At 49.3% G+C, this 17726-nt stretch overlaps 1 protein-coding gene across 3 annotated transcripts in view; it reads left to right on the plus strand.

Annotated features, from left to right (window-relative positions):
• LMF1 (lipase maturation factor 1) overlaps window positions 1–17726 on the plus strand; it is a 151157-nt gene that overhangs the window by 112170 nt on the left and 21261 nt on the right. The window lies entirely within an intron of this gene.

The raw sequence follows: 17726 nt of genomic DNA on the forward strand, positions 1-17726 counted from the left end.
TGAAGACATGGTGAAGTTCTTCCGAGTTTAATCCCATTTTCTGTCCCTTAGTCCTGATCTGGACTGGTCCCTTGGCACCTTCCCAGCTCTTGGCTCGCACCGAGCCTTTGCTGTTCGGCAGGGTGACAGTGGTGGGATTTGGGATCTGGGATCTCTCCTCCCACCAGCAAGATGATAGGACCTTTAAATAATGTTTTCTATTCCATTTCAAAAAAAAAAAAAGAAGATGAAATCAGAACAGCCTAACTGGAAACAGATGGCAGATGAGGAACTTCTTTGAAAGGGAATTTTTAATACATTTATTATGAAGAAAATCAGTTATTGGTGTCAGAGATGGACGTGTGAAGACAGAATGAGCCCATGTGAGGAGTGGAAGGGGCTGGAGTGGGATGATGCCTTTGGTGTGGTGTGTGTGGAGCGAGGGGGGGATTTTGCTGCTGGTGTAGTGACTTTCCTGGCTGAAAGGAGGCTTCTTCCCATCCCTGCTCCTTGATTTTCCCTCTGGTAGCACTGGCTGTCAGAGCAGTTTCAATTGTGCTCTTATTGTGGGTTCCTGGCATGGTTTTCTTGGAATGATTTGGGTTGGAAGGGACCTTCAAGCTCATCCAGTTCCAACCCCAACACCTTCCACCATCCCAGGTTGCTCCAAGCCCTGTCCAACCTGGCCTGGGACACTCCCAGGGAGGGGGCAGCCACAGCTTCTGTGGGCACCCTGTGCCTTCTGTCCTCCCAGGGGGTCAATTTGCAGTTACTTTAAAATTAATTTGCATATTCCAATCAGTTCTGTCCTGTCAAGTTAAATGAGAGTGTGCTTTTTGCCTGTGGGTAGTGGGGATTTGAGCCCACCTCGTGTCAGCTGGATGTGTAAAAGCATCCACAGACAGAGGTGGAAGTTTTCCCAGTCCTCCTCACACAAAGATTGGACAGCTTTAATTAAAGCCTTTTAAACAAACCCCACATAATTTCAGAGGATGGATCTTGGTGTCCGGGCTGCTCAGGGATGGAGGTGAAGATGGATTTTCTATTTTCTTGCTTTGATGAGAATAACTCTTCTGCTTGTTCTGGGTTTTAATGTTCCTGTGAAACGCTGCTGCCTCCAGAGAGGTTTTATTTTGCTTTGGAAGCGTTGGGATGAGGATGCAGCCCTGGGATGCTTTAGCCCACACGCAGTTTACACAGCTGCATCATCCCGTTCCCCAGGCTCCAGCAGGGCCGTTATCTCTTTGGTGATGCAACAGCCAGAAATTGCAGGAAACCTGTGTCACTCATTACTTTCATCTTCCTATAAAAACTGGGATTTTTGGAGCTGTGACTCAGAGATCAGTGCAGGATACTCTTGGAGCAGCTGGGGTTTGTTTGGTGCTGTGCTGGGACAGGCTCCTTCCCCTGAACGTGGGATGGAGATGCTGGGCCGTGGTCAGTGGTGGTCAGTGGTCAGTGGAGAATTGTTTGCAAACCCCAATCTTGCTTTCCCTTTTCCCAGCAGATTGTGGCATCCCCATCCCTGAAGGTTTCCAAGGCCAGGCTGGACAGGGCTTGGAGCAACCTGGGCTAGTGGAAGGAGTCGCTGCCCAGGGCAGAGGGTTGGAGATGAGCTTTGAGGTCCCTTCAAACCCAAACCATTCCATGATCCCATGATTTCTGCTGGCATTGTGCAGAGGGTCCTGGATTTTTCTTGCTGCTCTAAACCCTGAGCTGAGCCCCAGAATACCTCGATGCAGGCAGGTGTCTGCAGCACGAGGTCTCACCTCTCCTGCTTTCTTCTGAGGGACTCTTGGGTTTTAATTCCTTCTCTGCCAGGAGCACGGTGATGGTTTGTCCACGTTCCTGAGTAACTTCTCCCACACGTGAAACCCCCTCTGGAGTTTGGGTTAAGCTCAACAGGAGCCACGTGGGTTTGGTCTGGGCTTGGTGTCCACACGTGGAGCTGTTCAGGGAGAGAAGCAGCACTTTACATTTCCACCCTGCTCCGATTAGAAAAGCCTGGAAGCAGGGAGAAATCCCAGATGGGTGCCAGTTTCGGAAAGGCTGAGGAAGCAAGTGCCCTCTTTGCAGAAATCATGGATACAAGGGGGTGCATGGAGGAAGTCTGGGAGAAAAGTGCACCAAAAGAGCAATTTGGGAACGTTTTGTCCCAAATTTTGGCCAGTGTGGCGTGGCAGTGATGGTTGGGATGGCTCGTGGATGGATTCCCCACACTTTGTGAGTGAACAAGCAGAAAGAGACAGGAATTCCATAAAATTCTGGAGTGGTTTGGATTGGAAGGGAGCTTAAAACTCATCTTGGGCAGGGACACGCCCACTAGACCAGGTTCTACATCACGGTCACCCTGAGAGAAGCTGCCAAAATCCAGGAGCAGTACCAAACTCAGGATATTGCAGTCAACAGGAATTGCAAAATTTCCTCTGGAAAAACGAATCAGATTGCATTGACTGGATGGGTTTGGGAATGGCAGGAATGGAGGGTGGGAAAGAGACAGGGATTACTTTTATGGCATCAATAATGTCATTTATTCCATAGCCAGCCCTTGAAAAGCAGTTGTAATCCCCACACAAATCCCTCTGGAGCAACAAGGGCAAATCTGCCCGTTCTCACTATCCAACACAGATCAGTCCTGCAGCCAGAAACCTCAGAGGGAGCAGAGCCAAGGTAAAAGGGTCAGGGGCTGCTGAGGGGGGCACCCTGAAACCCAGTGCATCCAAATCAGCTCCATCTCTGGGATTCCAGGGGCAGTGGGATCATGCTGGAGATGCTGCAGGGTCGATATTGCAGGGACAGTGGGGTCCTAAAGATGGAGAGGGATCGTTTTCCTGGGGTTATTTGGAAAAAAACATGCCCACAGATAAGAACTGGAGCTTCAAAATGTTGTGTTCCTTCCCAATTCCCCTTCTCCACCCAGGCAGGAAGGGATCAAGTCCTTGTTGGGCAGTCTCAGGTCCTGGTTGCTCTCAGTGAGAGGGTCCTTGGTGCTGCAAAATCTCTGTTGGAGTGTTTTCCTCTGGCCCCTGAAGCCCAGGGAAAGGGAGATGTTTTCATGGAAGTCTGTTCCTCAACCGTCTTGGCAGGCAAACCTGAAAGGATTGGAGTCTTTTGCCCCCAACTCCACGTTTATGGTCAGTGTGAAACCCCACCTGTGATCACCACATGCGGCCTCTGCGAGACTGCAGTAAATTAAAGCACCACGGGGAATTTTAAGGAATACATCCTCTTCCTTCTTGGAGTCAGGTTACAGCGACCTCGGAACATCTGGACACAGTGTCTCAAGGCTCCCAGAGGTTCTGCTGCATTAAAGGTTCATCTGCCTTTGTTAAATTCCCGGCCTTTTCCCTTCCTCGTTGCCTCCCCTGGATTCAGGGTTGCTCTCAGTGTTCCCGGCCATCTCCTGGTTCCCTGTGTAAAACACCCCACGGAATTTTAGTGGTGTCTTTCCACAGGCAAGCACAGATCCATAACTCCATGGCCACTTGCTGTGCTCGTGGGAGAACTCTAAAATAAAACGCACTCCTATTTTTCCAAAAGCCTAAATTCCCTCTAAGCTACTGGTTCCCAGCATCCTGAAAGACTCAATTTAGGAAAAAAAAAGCTATTCCTTAATATTCCCTAGATCTTAGGGATGTCCTTGGTGGTGTGATGCTCCTTTGCCTTGGAATTCCTTTGCCTGATCTCCAGGTTGTCCTGGCAGGGTTTGATTGAAATAAGAGGGTGGAGGTGGATCCTGCTCCCTCCAGCCACTGGGGTTTTTGGGAATCCAGAGCAAGGGAGATGCCAAAGCCATGGGGTGGCTGTGGTGGCTGGATCCATGGTGGTCCATGCGGTGGTCCCTGTTGAGAGGGTGATGTTGAACTCCAGCATCTCCTGGAAGTGACCCCATCCTTCCCCTGGGAGCAGCACATCTCCATCCCACCCCATCCCACCCCAACCCTCTCGCTGTTGTGCAGAGCTCAACGCCCAGAAGGAAAATGCAACTCCAGCTATTTGCTTTTGTGCCTCTCAGGCCCAGACCTCAAGGTTTTAAAGACTTTCATATGTGTTTGACTTGATGTGCTCCGAGTATTCCCATCGAAGTGAACTAAGTGGATAAGACTTTGCAGGATTAAAGCCAAATGAATCCTCACCCACCATGCTGGGAAGTCTTGTTGAAGTGGGTCATTGGAGGGAAAAGAGGAGGAGGCGGTTCCGAACTTGCCCCTTTCATTTTATGCTTTTATTTATTTAAAGGATTTTTTTTTTTTTCTTTTCCTAAGGCAGCTTGGGGGGAGAAAAGAAAATAAAAAGCCCCAGGCTGTGGTGTAACCACCGCAGGCAGATGTTGTCATGACTACTAAACAAGAAACCTGATTTATAAAATGAGGAAAAACAGATGAACGTGAAATAAAAGAGAAAAAAGAGAGAGGCGATCTTAAAATATTAACTCTGATGTAGAGAAACATATAAACAGACAGGGTTAGGAAATTCCATAAGGAATATGACTTGTTTAATATTAATCATAAAGGAAAAGATTATGAGAGCTCCAAAGGGTGCCAAATGAAATACTCCACATGCAGCCACTGCTGTGATAAGAGTCCTTGTGATGGTTCTCCTGGGCTCTCCCTGCCCTTGGCCATGCTCTGGGGGACATGTCCTGCTTGGAAGGTGTTCCAGGGATGGACTTGGTGGTTCTGCTGCTTCTCCTGGTGCTTTTCCTCCCTTGCAGTAGTTTCTAACTGAGTGCAAACCCCCAGCGTGTGGCAGCCAAAATAACCTGTGCTTTTATTGACAATACGGGCAAGTTGGGAAAAGTGATTGTGTTTGGGGACGTGGAGGGATTTCTGTGCCAGGGTCGGGTCAGGAGTGGGTGTGAGGTGTCTTCAGCCAGGGGTTAAGGATCTCCCAGAGCTGAGGTGGCTGCAGATGAGTGGCTGGGTGAGGCTCAGGTGGCTCTGCTCCCGTCTCCATGGGTGCTGTGTCACACCTGCTGCTCTTCTTGTCCCTCTCTTGCCATCCTGAGCTGGGAAAGCCCGTTAGGATCTGGCACTAGAGAAGTGCCAGCTATCACAGTTCCTTCATGAATGCTCCCAGATCATTCCTTGTCCAGGGCAAGGCTGAAACTGGGAGCCCTGAGGGTCTTCAGGACCAGGAGACACCTCTGGGCTGGCTCCAGAGGAGTTCTCTGGGTCCATGCCAGTCCCCCTTGTCTCTTGGGCTGGCACCACTGGTGTTCCCTGGTGACAGTGCCCAATGTTGCCCAGGCCCAGCGAGCCCCAGCACCGTGACAGCGGCGCTGCCACCGCAAGACGCCAGAAAGGAGCAGCTCTGACCACAGCTGGGAGCGCTGGGAAATACCTCTGTGGGATCCCGTCTGGAAAATCCTGGGCAGAGCTGTAATTTGCCGCTTGGTTTCACTTCCCTCCGTGCTGTCTGGGCCACTCACGGCTCTGTCACGCCGACATTTCCAGGCCCAAATGGTGCGTTGGGAGATTAATGCCTTGTGGCACGGCCTGTGCTCCGGCAGGGAATTCTGGAACTCTGGGATTGCTGCTCCCAGCCCACATTGGCCCCGGCTCTGGCTTTGGCACTGGCCTGTAAACAGTTCAGTTTGCAGAAACCTTCAGGGTTCCTTCTCGCTGTCAGGAGAAATTAAGTTACAAAGCCAGACAGAAACTTTCTGTAACAACAAGTCCGTAGCCTGAAGGTCCAGGATGGAGATGCCCACCCAGCAGGACCTTCCAGGGCTGCAGCGCAGATTCCCCTTGCAGAATCCATCCAGGACACCTGGGCAGATCCACTCTCACCTCTCCAGGTGCCTCTGTCCTGCTCCTGATCCCATGTCCTGACCTGGCACTGGCTGTGCACACATTGCCAAAGCTGTGAGCACTGTGGGGATGGTGCAGAAGAACTGGAACAGCCAAGATTTCTGCATCTTTTCCCACCTCCCTGCATCTTTTCCCAGCTCAGCAGCCTGGGAGCATTCAGATCCCTGCCCCTTCTCATCAGTCCCTTTCCAGTGCTCCTCCAGCAGCACCAGGCAGTGCCTGGCACGTTCTGTTGCGCCGGAGTCTCATTCCCAGTCTCCGTCCCAGTGTCACTCTGGCACCTGGCTCAGAGGAGCTCATTATCCACGTTGCTGGATGAGGCTGCTGGAATCACAGGATGAGGCAATGGTGGATTTTTGCTCTTCCCCTCTGTTGACAAACCTAATTTGTGGGTGAATAATGAGTAACCTTTGAAAGTGAGCCCCGTGGCTGATGTGGATGCCCTTGGGTTTTGTGGGATGAGTCACTGTGGAGAGCAGGAACTTCCTCACGGACAGGCAGCTGCACTTCATCCTCTGCTACAGATTCCTTGGAGCTGGAAAACCTCAAGCCCTGTGCAGCATTTTTCCAGGGGAGCATCTTTCCCTGATAACAGCACAGCTGCCACTGGGTGTTTGTCAGGGCAGCGTTCCCCCTCTGGTGACAGCTCTGCCTGGAATATCCAGCCTGGAATATCCCTGTGTTTTCATTCCTCTTCCAAGGTTCCTCTCATATGTAAGCCATCAGTGCAGCAGCATGAGCAGGGATCTTGCAGCTGTGACCTTGCAAGTGGGTGGCATTTTCTGCTTCCTCTCCAGCATCCTCCGGGATCGACAGCTCATGTGATCCCATCTGCCACGGGCCAAATCCAGGCTGGGAAAAGGAGGATGAGGCTACCAGGAAATACCCGCTGCACTCCTACGGCTGGGATCTTCAAAGCTCCCAGGAGGAGCCATGGGGTGGTGCAGGTGGCTGCAGCCACCCTGGCCCCTGAAGATCCAACAGACACCAAGCTGTGGTGATCAGACCCCGAAGTTTAATGCCTCACTCTGTAGTCAGGGTGAGAGCCCATAATCCCCCAGTTCCGCAGTTTACATAGTTGGTACGATAGGTTCGTGTTTTCTCCTCCCTGTTTTATGTATAAGTTTGTTAATATTAATTTCCCTGAAGTTAATATGTGTTAATTCTAGAAAGTTCTGTAGTACTCGACACCCCATTGATTCCCTCCCTAAATCCCTCCTGTGTGTTGTTCCCATTGGTTCCCTTGCCCTCAACCCCACCTCCTGTCACGTATCCCATTTGCTGTATCCCTTTTCCCTGCCTTTCCTCTCCCCGCTATAAAATCCCTGGACACCCTCGGCTCCTCGGCTCTCTGTCTCTGCCTCCAGGATTTCACCTCAGTGAACCTTCTGTGTGGAACTCACACGGAGGAGAGTTCCCTCTCTCTCTCCCCCTTCTCCACCTCTGCCTGTGTGCCTTCCCACCCTATTCGGGGAGGGCTCCCTCGGGTGAGGAGCGCACCCCGTCTGTTTGTCCGTCTGTCTGTCTGCGCTTCTGTGTGTCTGTGTGTGTCACCGTAGTGCAGTCGGGTTGTGGCTGCACCTCCAGGCTCTCCTTGAGCCAGAACGCTCAACCTGACAGAGCCAGGCTCCTTAGGCAGCCCTGAAATCCTAATTTGCCGTTTGTGCAGGCGGCAACCTGGGAGATAAACAGCTCCAAGTTTATTACATCCCATCCTTTTGGAGCACCTGGTCTTCCTCTGCAGAGCTAAAAGGAGGATTTGGGTTTCTTTTGGCTTCTATTCCTGTCTAGTGCTGAACAGACTCCATCAATCCCTGTATTGGAGGTTTATTTCAGATTCCTAGAAGTAAATAAATCCATATAAATAAAAGTTCCCCCCAGCAGGGCTGGAGCAATGAGCATCCCCATCTCCGGGGTTCCACATGATCTTCCCTGCCTCCATCCCAGCATCATTTTGTCCCACGTAGAACCAACTGCTTAGAGAAGGCAAAAGCTGAAAAAACTCTTTTTTTTTTTTTTTTGTAATCATTTCATAATTTACACCTCGCTCCCATTGTAACTGGAATTATGAGTAAGGCTGAAAAGAAACTGCTGCAGATGGCAGCATAAAAATGTGATTTTTAACACATTTTCTGTTTTCTTAAGCATCTCTGGTTTTGCCCAGGGTACATTTCATTTGCTGTTTATTTAGTCCCCACCTCTGACAGCTCAGGGATTGCTAAGCTGCCATCTGGGATGGAAGGAAAATGGGAAAATGCCCTTTTTATCCCTCTTTTTCTTCTTTTAACTTGGAAAATTTAACAAGGGCTCGATGTCCAGTGGGTGGGCATTTTGTAATTTAAATGTGCCAGTGGGCTGGGTGGTTACAGCCTGGAGTGGGACTTGGAATCCTGGAATGGTTTGGGCTGGAAGGGACCTTAAAGCCCATCCAGTGCCACCCCTGCCCTGGGCAGGGACACCTTCCACTGTCCCAGGCTGCTCCAAGCCCCGTCCAACCTGGCCTTGGACACTTCCAGGGATCCGGGAGCAACCACAGCTTCACTGGGAATCTCTGCCAGGGTGTTACCAAAGACTTCAATGATCCTCGTGGGTCTCTCCCAGCTCATGATTCTTTGACATATTTATTTTAAGTTTTAAGCCATTTTCCATCAGGGTTGAGGGAAGGATTTGGGACAGAGCCGATGTCTTGCTGCAAAGGCCCTTCACCGAGGCATGGTGGCTGTTCTGCCCTTGCTTCACATTTCTCCTCTTTTTTTTTTTAGCATTTCCATAAAATTTTTACATCCAGTCCTTCACGGTTTTTTATCCTCCAGGCTTTTGCAGCCTGGCTTTATTGAAATCAAATGCTGCCCAGCCCCAGACAGAGCACCGGGCTGGGTTTTCCTGGTGTGTTTTCACACCACAACTGTTTCCCATTTCTCCCAGGCTCTCAGGAGCCCACGGGCTCAGGGATCAGGGATCAGCTCCGTGTGTTCCCCATGAACGTGCTCTTGGTTTGCTGGAAAAATCCAGGTCATCCCAGAGCTGGAAATGCACCCAGCCTTGGCTTCCAGTGACACCGAGTAGCCAACCCAAGTTAAATATTTCACTGCAGATGTTGCTGAGAGCTTAAAGTTACCCAAAATTATGGATTTAACGAGGCAAGGACAGGAGCTGCAGAAAGATCCAAATCAGGGAAGCCATCAGTGTTTTCCAGCCTGGTGTCAGGCTGATCAGATGTGACATCCTTGACTTTTTCCTTGCCTTTTCCCTGTGCCTGCGGATGTGGTCGTGTCCTTTCCTTTTAGCTTGAAAAGGCAGAGATGGGTTTGAATCTGTGTTGGGCTTGAATTTGGGGAGCAGAGTCCCAGTGCAGCTGTTGCAGAAGTCTCCACAACTGGTGAAACCAAAACCTTGGATCTGAATTGTTTTGGAAGGGGGTTGTGACACAGATCCCGTTTCTCTGTGCCAGGGCTGTCTGAGATTGGCCATACTCAGCATTCCCATCAATATTTATTCCCGAGAACATTGTTTTCCCCATATTCTGTCTTTAATACCAATTTCATCCAAATTTTACCAAGACCTGGATTGGTGAAAATGGTTGCTATCAGAATAGATTTTTGTTCTGATGTGTTCTCCTTCTCTCCTTCCCCAAAAAAATTTGGTTTGCTCTGATTTTGGCAATTGTTAAATACATCTAAATATTGCAGAAAAAGTGATTTTCAAAGGAGCCTGCAGTGCCTGGATGGGGAAAGGGAATGGAAGCATTTTTGCCAGAAGTGTTTTAGCATTCTTTCAATCAAGGAATATAAACAGTTCCATGTGACTTTGGGCTGATCCAGGATTTGAGAGCAGGGTTTAATTCACATCATTTCTCGCAGAGGGAATTTTGAACCCACACATCTCCTGGTGAAGAATGTCCTAATTAGTAGGGAGAAGGATATTCTGGACGAATATTCACTTTCTAGTCTTGATGATGTTCCACTTCATTATTGATCACTCAGTAATCATCCAGCGTTAATTACAGGGGAGTTCTGTGTAACTGAGTTATTGATTGGTGCCTATTGACAGCCCATTCCAGGCTGTAATTAAACCTCAAACCAGGATTATTTCTACACAGCTGAAAAGTGCTTTTCCTGAATCCTTCTTTTCCTGTGTATTGGTATTAGGGGATAATCCCGGCTCTGCAGCACAAATGGCAAATGAAAATGGTGTTTGTGGTTTGACTAAGGCCAGAGTTGGTCCTTGCGGTGTCTGGGTCCTGCTGAAGCCGGTGGGAAAGGCCCCATGGAGTTGAGGGCTGGTTCCAGCCTCCAAAATCTGCGTGCCTGGAACCTTTTGGGAAGGACCGAGGTGCTGGGAATGCCTGGGGTGGAATTCCTCATCCTGGCCACCGTGTAGAACTAGAGGGCCCTCATTTCACCACTTGAGTAAGTGACCATCTGCTTTTTGCTTTGGTTTGCACGTGGTTGGAAATTAGGGAGGAATTTCTCTATGGAAAGGGCTGTCCAGGGTGGAATCCCCATTCCTGGAGGGATTTCAAAGCCATGTGGATGTGGCACTTGGGGACATGGGTTAGTGCTGGCCTCAGCTATGGTGGGGGAATGGTCTTGATCTCAAAGGGCTTCTCCAACCTAAACAATTCCATGATTCCAACTAACACCCACCTCAGGGTAGGTCACAGGGACAAGCCCCCAGCCCCTCTTGGCAGCCACTTGGTTTCCCACAGGGATGGTCTCTGCCATGGATGTGCCCTGGCTGTTCCCAAGGCGCTGCATCCCAGCTCCACTGGGATTTGTCTGCATCCCCTTCCAGAGGCACATCCAGCCAACAGCACAACCTCCCCCGTGTAACTGTTTGGGGGTTTGACAGTTTTATAACCTTAAATTTGCACCTTCTGGAAAATGGTGACAGTTAATGATTCATTGCCGTGGTGGAATTTTTCTTATGATGTCTTAATAGCCGAGCATGGAGCAGAGCTCAGCAGAGAGGGAAAATAAAAACCTGGAGCAAAAAGCTCCCAGAACAACTTGAATAGGCAGGAATTGCCCAGTCCTGCCAGTGCCATCCAAAATATTTATGATTATTTTTTAAAGCTGTTTCCTGGGTGTCCAGCTCCAGTTGGAAACTGGTTTGAAAGGAAGCTGTGAAAAAAATGTCCGTGGGTGCGTCCCTCACTTTTCAAGAAGGAAGTTGATTTTGGTATCACAAACCATCTGCTGGTTTTAACCAAAACAGGCAAAAATTAATCAAAACTTCATACTTTGGAAAGACCTAAAGCTGTGCTGACAAAAAAACCACCCACAATTCAATCACTTTTTAGAGTCAGATCAGTGCTTTCAGTTTCTTTGCCATCATTTTGCCCTATCCCTGGAAGTGCTGGATGGAGCTTGGAGTAACCTGGTCTAATGGAAGGTGTCCCATGAAGCAGAATGGTCTCCAGGCATCCTGGGCAAAGTGCTCAGAGCTGAGCCTGGCCCATTGTATATTTTGATGAATCCACGACTTCTGATTGGAAAAAACCCTTCCCAAGCTGCTCTCCCTGTGGAGGAGGCAGATGGAGGGCAGAGCATGAGGTCCCTCTGGAGCTCGTGGGGCTCTTTCCAACATCTCCACGTGGAGGCACCACCGGAGCAGAGCCCTTCTGCTGGACTTCAGCTCTGCACGTGCCATAAAAGTGCTTTTAACGGGCAGCATGGAGCTGGTTAGCGGAACACTTGGAGCATTAATGGATGCAGGGACTTTTTAAGGAGCTGTTGGACTTCACGGCTGGAATGAGCTCATCGGAACCAGCGCTGCCCTCGCGCTGACTGAAGGAACCCAGGCCTGCTCCGAGGTGTCCTGGGCTGCAGTGTATTCTATCACCATCCTCATGAGCTGTTGAAATCAGGTGGGGCAGTGTTTCCTTGCCTCCTCCCCCCAGCCTATCTTTCTGTTAATGGCCCATCATTGTCCTGCCGCCTGACTCAGAGATAACTCCCTCCGGACCATCTTCTGTTAATGAGCCTAATCAACACTTGGCCTCATGACTCATCACACCATTGTGAGATGCTCCACCCAAAGGGAGGAACCAAGCATCCCATCATGGATATAATCTGGGACTCTGAACACCAGAGACAACCTTTTCCACTGGATTTCCAGAGGACAGGAGCTACACAGCCACCATTGGACTTTCTGAGGAAGAGCAGACCCCTTTACTACAGGATCACCGCTTCAGAGGACTGCAGCCACCATTCTACCAGACTGCTACCACCACCCTGCCTAACAGGGACTCAGGTTGTATTTTGACTCTGTCAGTTTGAACCAGTGTTTTCTTTTACATTTTTTTCCTTTTCTTTAATTTCCATTAAATTGTTATTCTGACTTGGTGCCTCCCACTGGTTTGTTTTCAAACCAGTACACGAGGGAACAACGCACAGCAGCTTTTCCAGTGCTCCCATCCTGGGGATGGATCCCGAGGCGTTTTTCCAACAGCTCCTGTGGAGCTCTGTGCTGGTTGTAGGACATCAGCATTCCTTGCTGTGTGCCAGAGGGAGCAGGGTCCTGCTGGGATGCCGGGAAGGGCTGCAGTGCCCTGGTTGTAACAACCTGACTTGCACTTGGAAAAAATTCCTCTCTGGGAGGGTGGGGAGGCCCTGGCACAGGGTGCCCTGAGAAGCTGTGGCTGCCCCTGGATCCCTGGGAGCGTCCAGGGCCAGGCTGGGTGGGGCTTGGAGCAGCCTGGGATAATGGAAGGTGTCCCTGGCAGAGGGGTGAAACTGGGTGAGCTTTAAAGTCCCTCCAACCCAAACCATTCCATGATTCTGTAATTTTGGGTTGAGGTCCTCTCCATTCTGCTTTTCCCATGTTTGTACAAAATTCTATGGTGCCTTTTATCAGGTTTACCTCTTCCTCCTGATGGCCATGAAAGGTGTGGTGGTGACCTGCCAAGACTTCTTCCAAAGGTCAGGGTTTGGGTTGGCACCTTGTGGGTGGGACCTGCGTGCAGGGCCAGGCTGGGTTTGCAGCTGGAATTCGTTCTGGGTTATCCCTGCACAAGCTCAAAAGCTGAGGGTCTGTAGGGAGGGTCTCCCTGTCTAATTTGTCACCTTCTTTCCATGTGGTGACATGTTCTCCATGGAGAAACTATCCAAAACTTGGAGGACTCTCAAGCTTGCCTTCCTGCCCTTTGTCAGCATCCTCATGGAATGGTTTAGGTTGGGAAAGGCCTCTCAAACCATCAGTTCCAACCATTCCTGGCACAGCCAAGGCCAGCACTGACCCATGTCCCCAGGTGCCACATCCACACAGCTTTGAAATCCCTCCAGGGCTGGAGGGATTCCAGGAAGGAATTCTTCCCTAATATCCAATCTAAACCAACTAAGAGGCCTGCCACTAAAATTTTTGGAGGAAACTGGAATAAAATCAGGAAGAAATGATCTGAAATTCCTCCTCTGATGCTGAAGAGCTCGTTGGGATTCACTGCTCTGTGGAAATGCTTTTTGGCCTTCAGTAAAAAATCCTTAAGATGCTGGAAGATTTTTGCCATGGATTGTCTTCATGGCAACTTCCCCCTTTAAGGAAGGAAGGGTTGGAAAGATGTTGATAATTCAGAGCAGAGTAGCAGGGAATTCTTGCCTTCTGTAAAATGATTCTTTCATTTCCGAGTGGTCCAACACTTCCCTAACCAGTCCTGGGGCAGTTCTTGGCCTGTCCTGTGTTAATGTGGAATTGTTGCCTCCAGCAAGGAGTCAACGGATCAACCAGCACCAAGAGGGATTTTCCATAACAAAGATGCAGTGCAGGATAAAAGTGTCAAAGTCAGGAATTCCGAGCCACATCCGGGCTCGGCAGGAGCAGGACAGGATGAGCCTGGTTGTGTTTCAGACCCAAAGCGAGCGACTGATCCTCAGTTCACACACAGAACGTGGGTAATGAAGTTAAAGGGATAAAATTTCCCAAAACAGGAATATTTGCTGCAATGTCTTGGGATCAGTGATGAAATAAGTTTAACTTCTCTGGCACTGGATTTGTCTCTCATCCCAACCCCAATCCTGGGGGTTTTAGAAGGGGAGTGTGCACTGAGCCTGTCTGTCCATTCTTCTCCTGACTTCCTGTCCGTGGAATTAGAGAAGCTCTGAGGTTGGAAAAGCTCTCCAGGATCATCAAATCCAAGCTGTGCCCAATCCCCACCTTGTCCCCAGCCCAGAGCGCCGAGTGCCACGTCCAGGTATTCCTTGGACACCTCCAGCAATGGGATTCCAGCAGCTCCCTGGGCATTCCAAATGCCTGTCAGCCCTTTCCATGAAGGAATTCTCCCTGAGAAGAAAGGAGGAGGCCAGGAGGTCCTGACCTGGAGGGCAGGGGGAGTGCTGAAGTGTGAGATTTGGGGATAGATGTGTGTATAAATACATACATACATATATAAAACCATAATCACTCCGCTTTCACTCCGTTGCTTCTCTTTAACATTTTTTCCATTGAAAATCTGGAAGCAGTACTTATCCCTAGAAATGCTCGGCAGTCAAATCCCATAATCTGTGGGAACTCTGGTAGGTGGCTCATATAGCAACAAATTAAAAACCAGTTGGGAAGGAGACACGTTTGGATCAAACCCAAATGTGGGGTGTGGGACAGCAATGGAGAGGATTTGGGTCCCTCTTGCTTTTAGACCTGGGATTTAGGCCTGGAATTGCAAAAACCTGACAGTGCAATTTGTAATGGGTCAAAGCCTGACCCAGACCAAGGACAGGTTTTAGTGAAGATTGTGCATTTCTGTGTTGGTTGATTCCTCAGTAGGAACTGACCCGCTCCCTTTTCTCCTGGTGCTTCCAAAAGCTCTCTGAATTTCTCTGGGATTCACAAAACGATCTCCTGTCTAAATCAGAGCAAGTGCACAGAGGTGATTATTTTCCTGTGTATTTTTCTGCACTGAACAGCAGAGATTAAATCCTCATGCAAGTATCCAATTAAGGAGTTAACAAGAAATTAAATTCATAATGGGGGGAAATGAAATATTCTTGTTGCTGCTATTTAACGAGAATTTTTTTATCTGTGCCTATGATAAATTTTTGGGGAAAACTGCACAAATGAGTATTTTCCTAGGAATAGCTTAACAAATAGACTCTACTTTGACTTTCAGACTCTGCTTTGGGGCAGCAGGAAGGACTGGATGGTTCTTGAGGTCTCCTTTTTCCATTAAATGATTTATAGTCCTTCCACACATCCCAATTTTGGCTTTTCTGTGCCAATGGCTTGGTATCAGGAAGCCCCAGCGAGGTGATCCTGTCCCCGTGCTAAAGACAAGCTCTAGGTAGCCCTCGCCTGTGTTTAAGAGTTTCCAGCTTGTTTTTGTCCCTCCTGGACAAATATCCAGCCTGTGCCATGGAATATGAGCTTCCTCTGCCTACTGGATGTTTGTAACAATCTGGGATTTCAAAAAAAAAACCGAACCCCAGCCAAACAAAGAAGCCCAACCCGTAAAAAAGTTACGGCTGGAGGTGCCCGTTTTCTGACAGAGGGGTTTGGTAACGGGGCAGGGGACAGAAATGTGAGGAATAATTGGTTTTGGGCCTAGAACCAGGAAAACTACTTTTCCAAATTAATCCAGCGAGAGCCATGAATCCACTGTATTTCATATCACACTTCATAAAACTCCAGTCATAATCCATAAAAGTGACATTATTAGATTAAAACCCTCAGTTCCTCCTAGAAGGAGCTCGCTCATTAGACATGCTGTAGTTTTATAACCTCAAAGTTCCTCCCCAATTACCATGATTAATACTGGGCTTTAATAAAAAATTTCTCCCCATCACCACAGGGGTTGATCCCATCTGGTTGGTGTAATTGGGAATTCCAATATTGTCCAGCAAGGGAAAGACACTTGGGGAACACAAATCAAGGCTGAGGATGGGAGCAGCAGAGGATGGATGAGGATGGAGGTCTGGAGATCCAGCTGGGTTTTGATGGTGGTTGGAGCATGGAAGAGCCAAGGTGATGTGGCCCAAAGGCTGGAATTGCTGTGGGAAGCATGGATGAATTCTCCTTCCTCGTGCAGCCGATGGGAAGGAGCAGGGAAGCTCCCCGCGCTCTGCCAACAGGGATCTGCCCTGGGAAATCATCCAAAATTAAACATCCCACCCAGAACTAGCACAGCTCCACGCTGCCAGGGGGAGCAGCACATGGAAGCTCCAGAGGTTTCCCATGGGAAAGGCAGGATTTGGGGAAATACGTGCTGCGTGCCAAGGTTTGTATGGCAGTGGATCCCTAAATCCTGGGAGAGGCTGCGCTCACAGGATCAGCGCTGTGGGAGACGCGGGGGTTCAGCTTCACCCTGGGTGCCATGGACACATCAGTCCCTCTGCTCTGCTCTGGTGACTCTCACCCGGAGCACTGCCACCAGCATGAGGACATGGAGCTGCTGGAGTGAATCCAGAGGAGACCATGGAGATGCTCCCAGGGCTGGAGCCCCTCTGCTCTGGAGCCAGGCTGGGAGAGCTGGGGGTGCTCACCTGGAGAAGAAAAGGCTCCAGAGAGAGCTCAGAGCCCCTTCCAGTGCCTAAAGGGGCTCCAGGAGAGCTGGAGAGGAACTGGGGACAAGGGATGGAGGGACAGGACACAGGGAATGGCTTCCCACTGCCGGAGGACAGGGATGGATGGGATATTGGGAAGAAATTGTTCCCTGGGAGGGTGGGGAGACCCTGGCACAGGGTGCCCAGAGAAGCTGGGGTTGCCCCTGGATCCCTGGGAGCGTCCAAGGCCAGGCTGGACGGGGCTTGGAGCAGCCTGGGATAGTGGAAAGTGTTGGGGTTGGAACTGGCTGAGTTTAAGGTCCCTTCTCACCCAAACCATTCCATGAGGATGAAATAACATAAAACTCGCTCTAAAAGCCACTTGCTGGGACACCACCCCTCAGCATGTTTGAAAAATGCCGTTTTTTGGCTTTGAAGCAGGAATTCCTTTGAGGTTTGTCCTTGCGGATCTGAGGGGTGCATGGTCTCATCAACCCTCTGTGAGCAGGAGCTGGCGCGGGCTCCGAGCCTCAGCCAGAAGCGCTGAAATTAAAAACGTGTCGGCGCCGTGATTCCTCCACAGCCCAGAAAACGCCAAACTCATGTTATTTTTGAATCCCCTGATTTTTCAGGGCTGCTGGAAATAAGATCTCCTGTTCTGACTTCCAAGCACTAAAGAGAGGTGAATCACTCCTGAAAAACCCTCCCGTGGACCACCCAGGGGCTCCTGCAGAGCTGGGAACCAGAAGTGGCAAAGAGCAGAAGGATTTTCTTGACACAACTGCAACTGCACGAGGCAAAATCACCTCGGAACAGGAGCAGAGTTCCCCAAGTGAGAGGTGTGATAATGAATCCAGGCTGATTAATATGCATCGAGCTGAATCACATTCAGGTCAAAGGGTGAGCCCCAAACCTTGAGTGTAACACGTTCCCTTCCAGGACCCAACATCTGTCTGGAATTCAGATAGAAATAGCTTTTTTTTTCGCCCCTCATAATTATCCAACTCAGCATAAATTATTATTTTTTTAACTAAATAATAGTTTGGATTTTTGTTCCTTGCTGTGATTGGTCAGAGCTCTCCTTTTTTTAACGATCTGTGACTTTCTGGAGAGTCCTGCTGGGGTTTTAAAACTTGTAACTTGCAAATCACCATGTCAAGAACCATGGTGCCAGTCATATAAAATATGAAATCACACGTTCTTAACATTTATTTGTTGTCATTTTTAATGAGAAAACATGGGGTTTTTTAACAGAACACTGGCTGAAAGTCCTCAGACTGAAATTGTTCCTGTGCTGTTGATGTTCATACTGTGGAGTGGTATTTTGGGAGACCACATGCAAGATACTCTCCTAAACGGCCAACAAAAGCTAAAATTGAACCAAAATAACGCCTCTTAAAATGCACACTTCTATATTTAATGCTGCTCTTTCATTAGAAGTTCCAAGATTTCCTCCTGAAGGGTT

This window comes from Corvus moneduloides, chromosome 16 (genome assembly GCF_009650955.1).
Source record: "Corvus moneduloides isolate bCorMon1 chromosome 16, bCorMon1.pri, whole genome shotgun sequence".
Classification (NCBI taxonomy): Eukaryota; Metazoa; Chordata; class Aves; order Passeriformes; family Corvidae; genus Corvus; species Corvus moneduloides.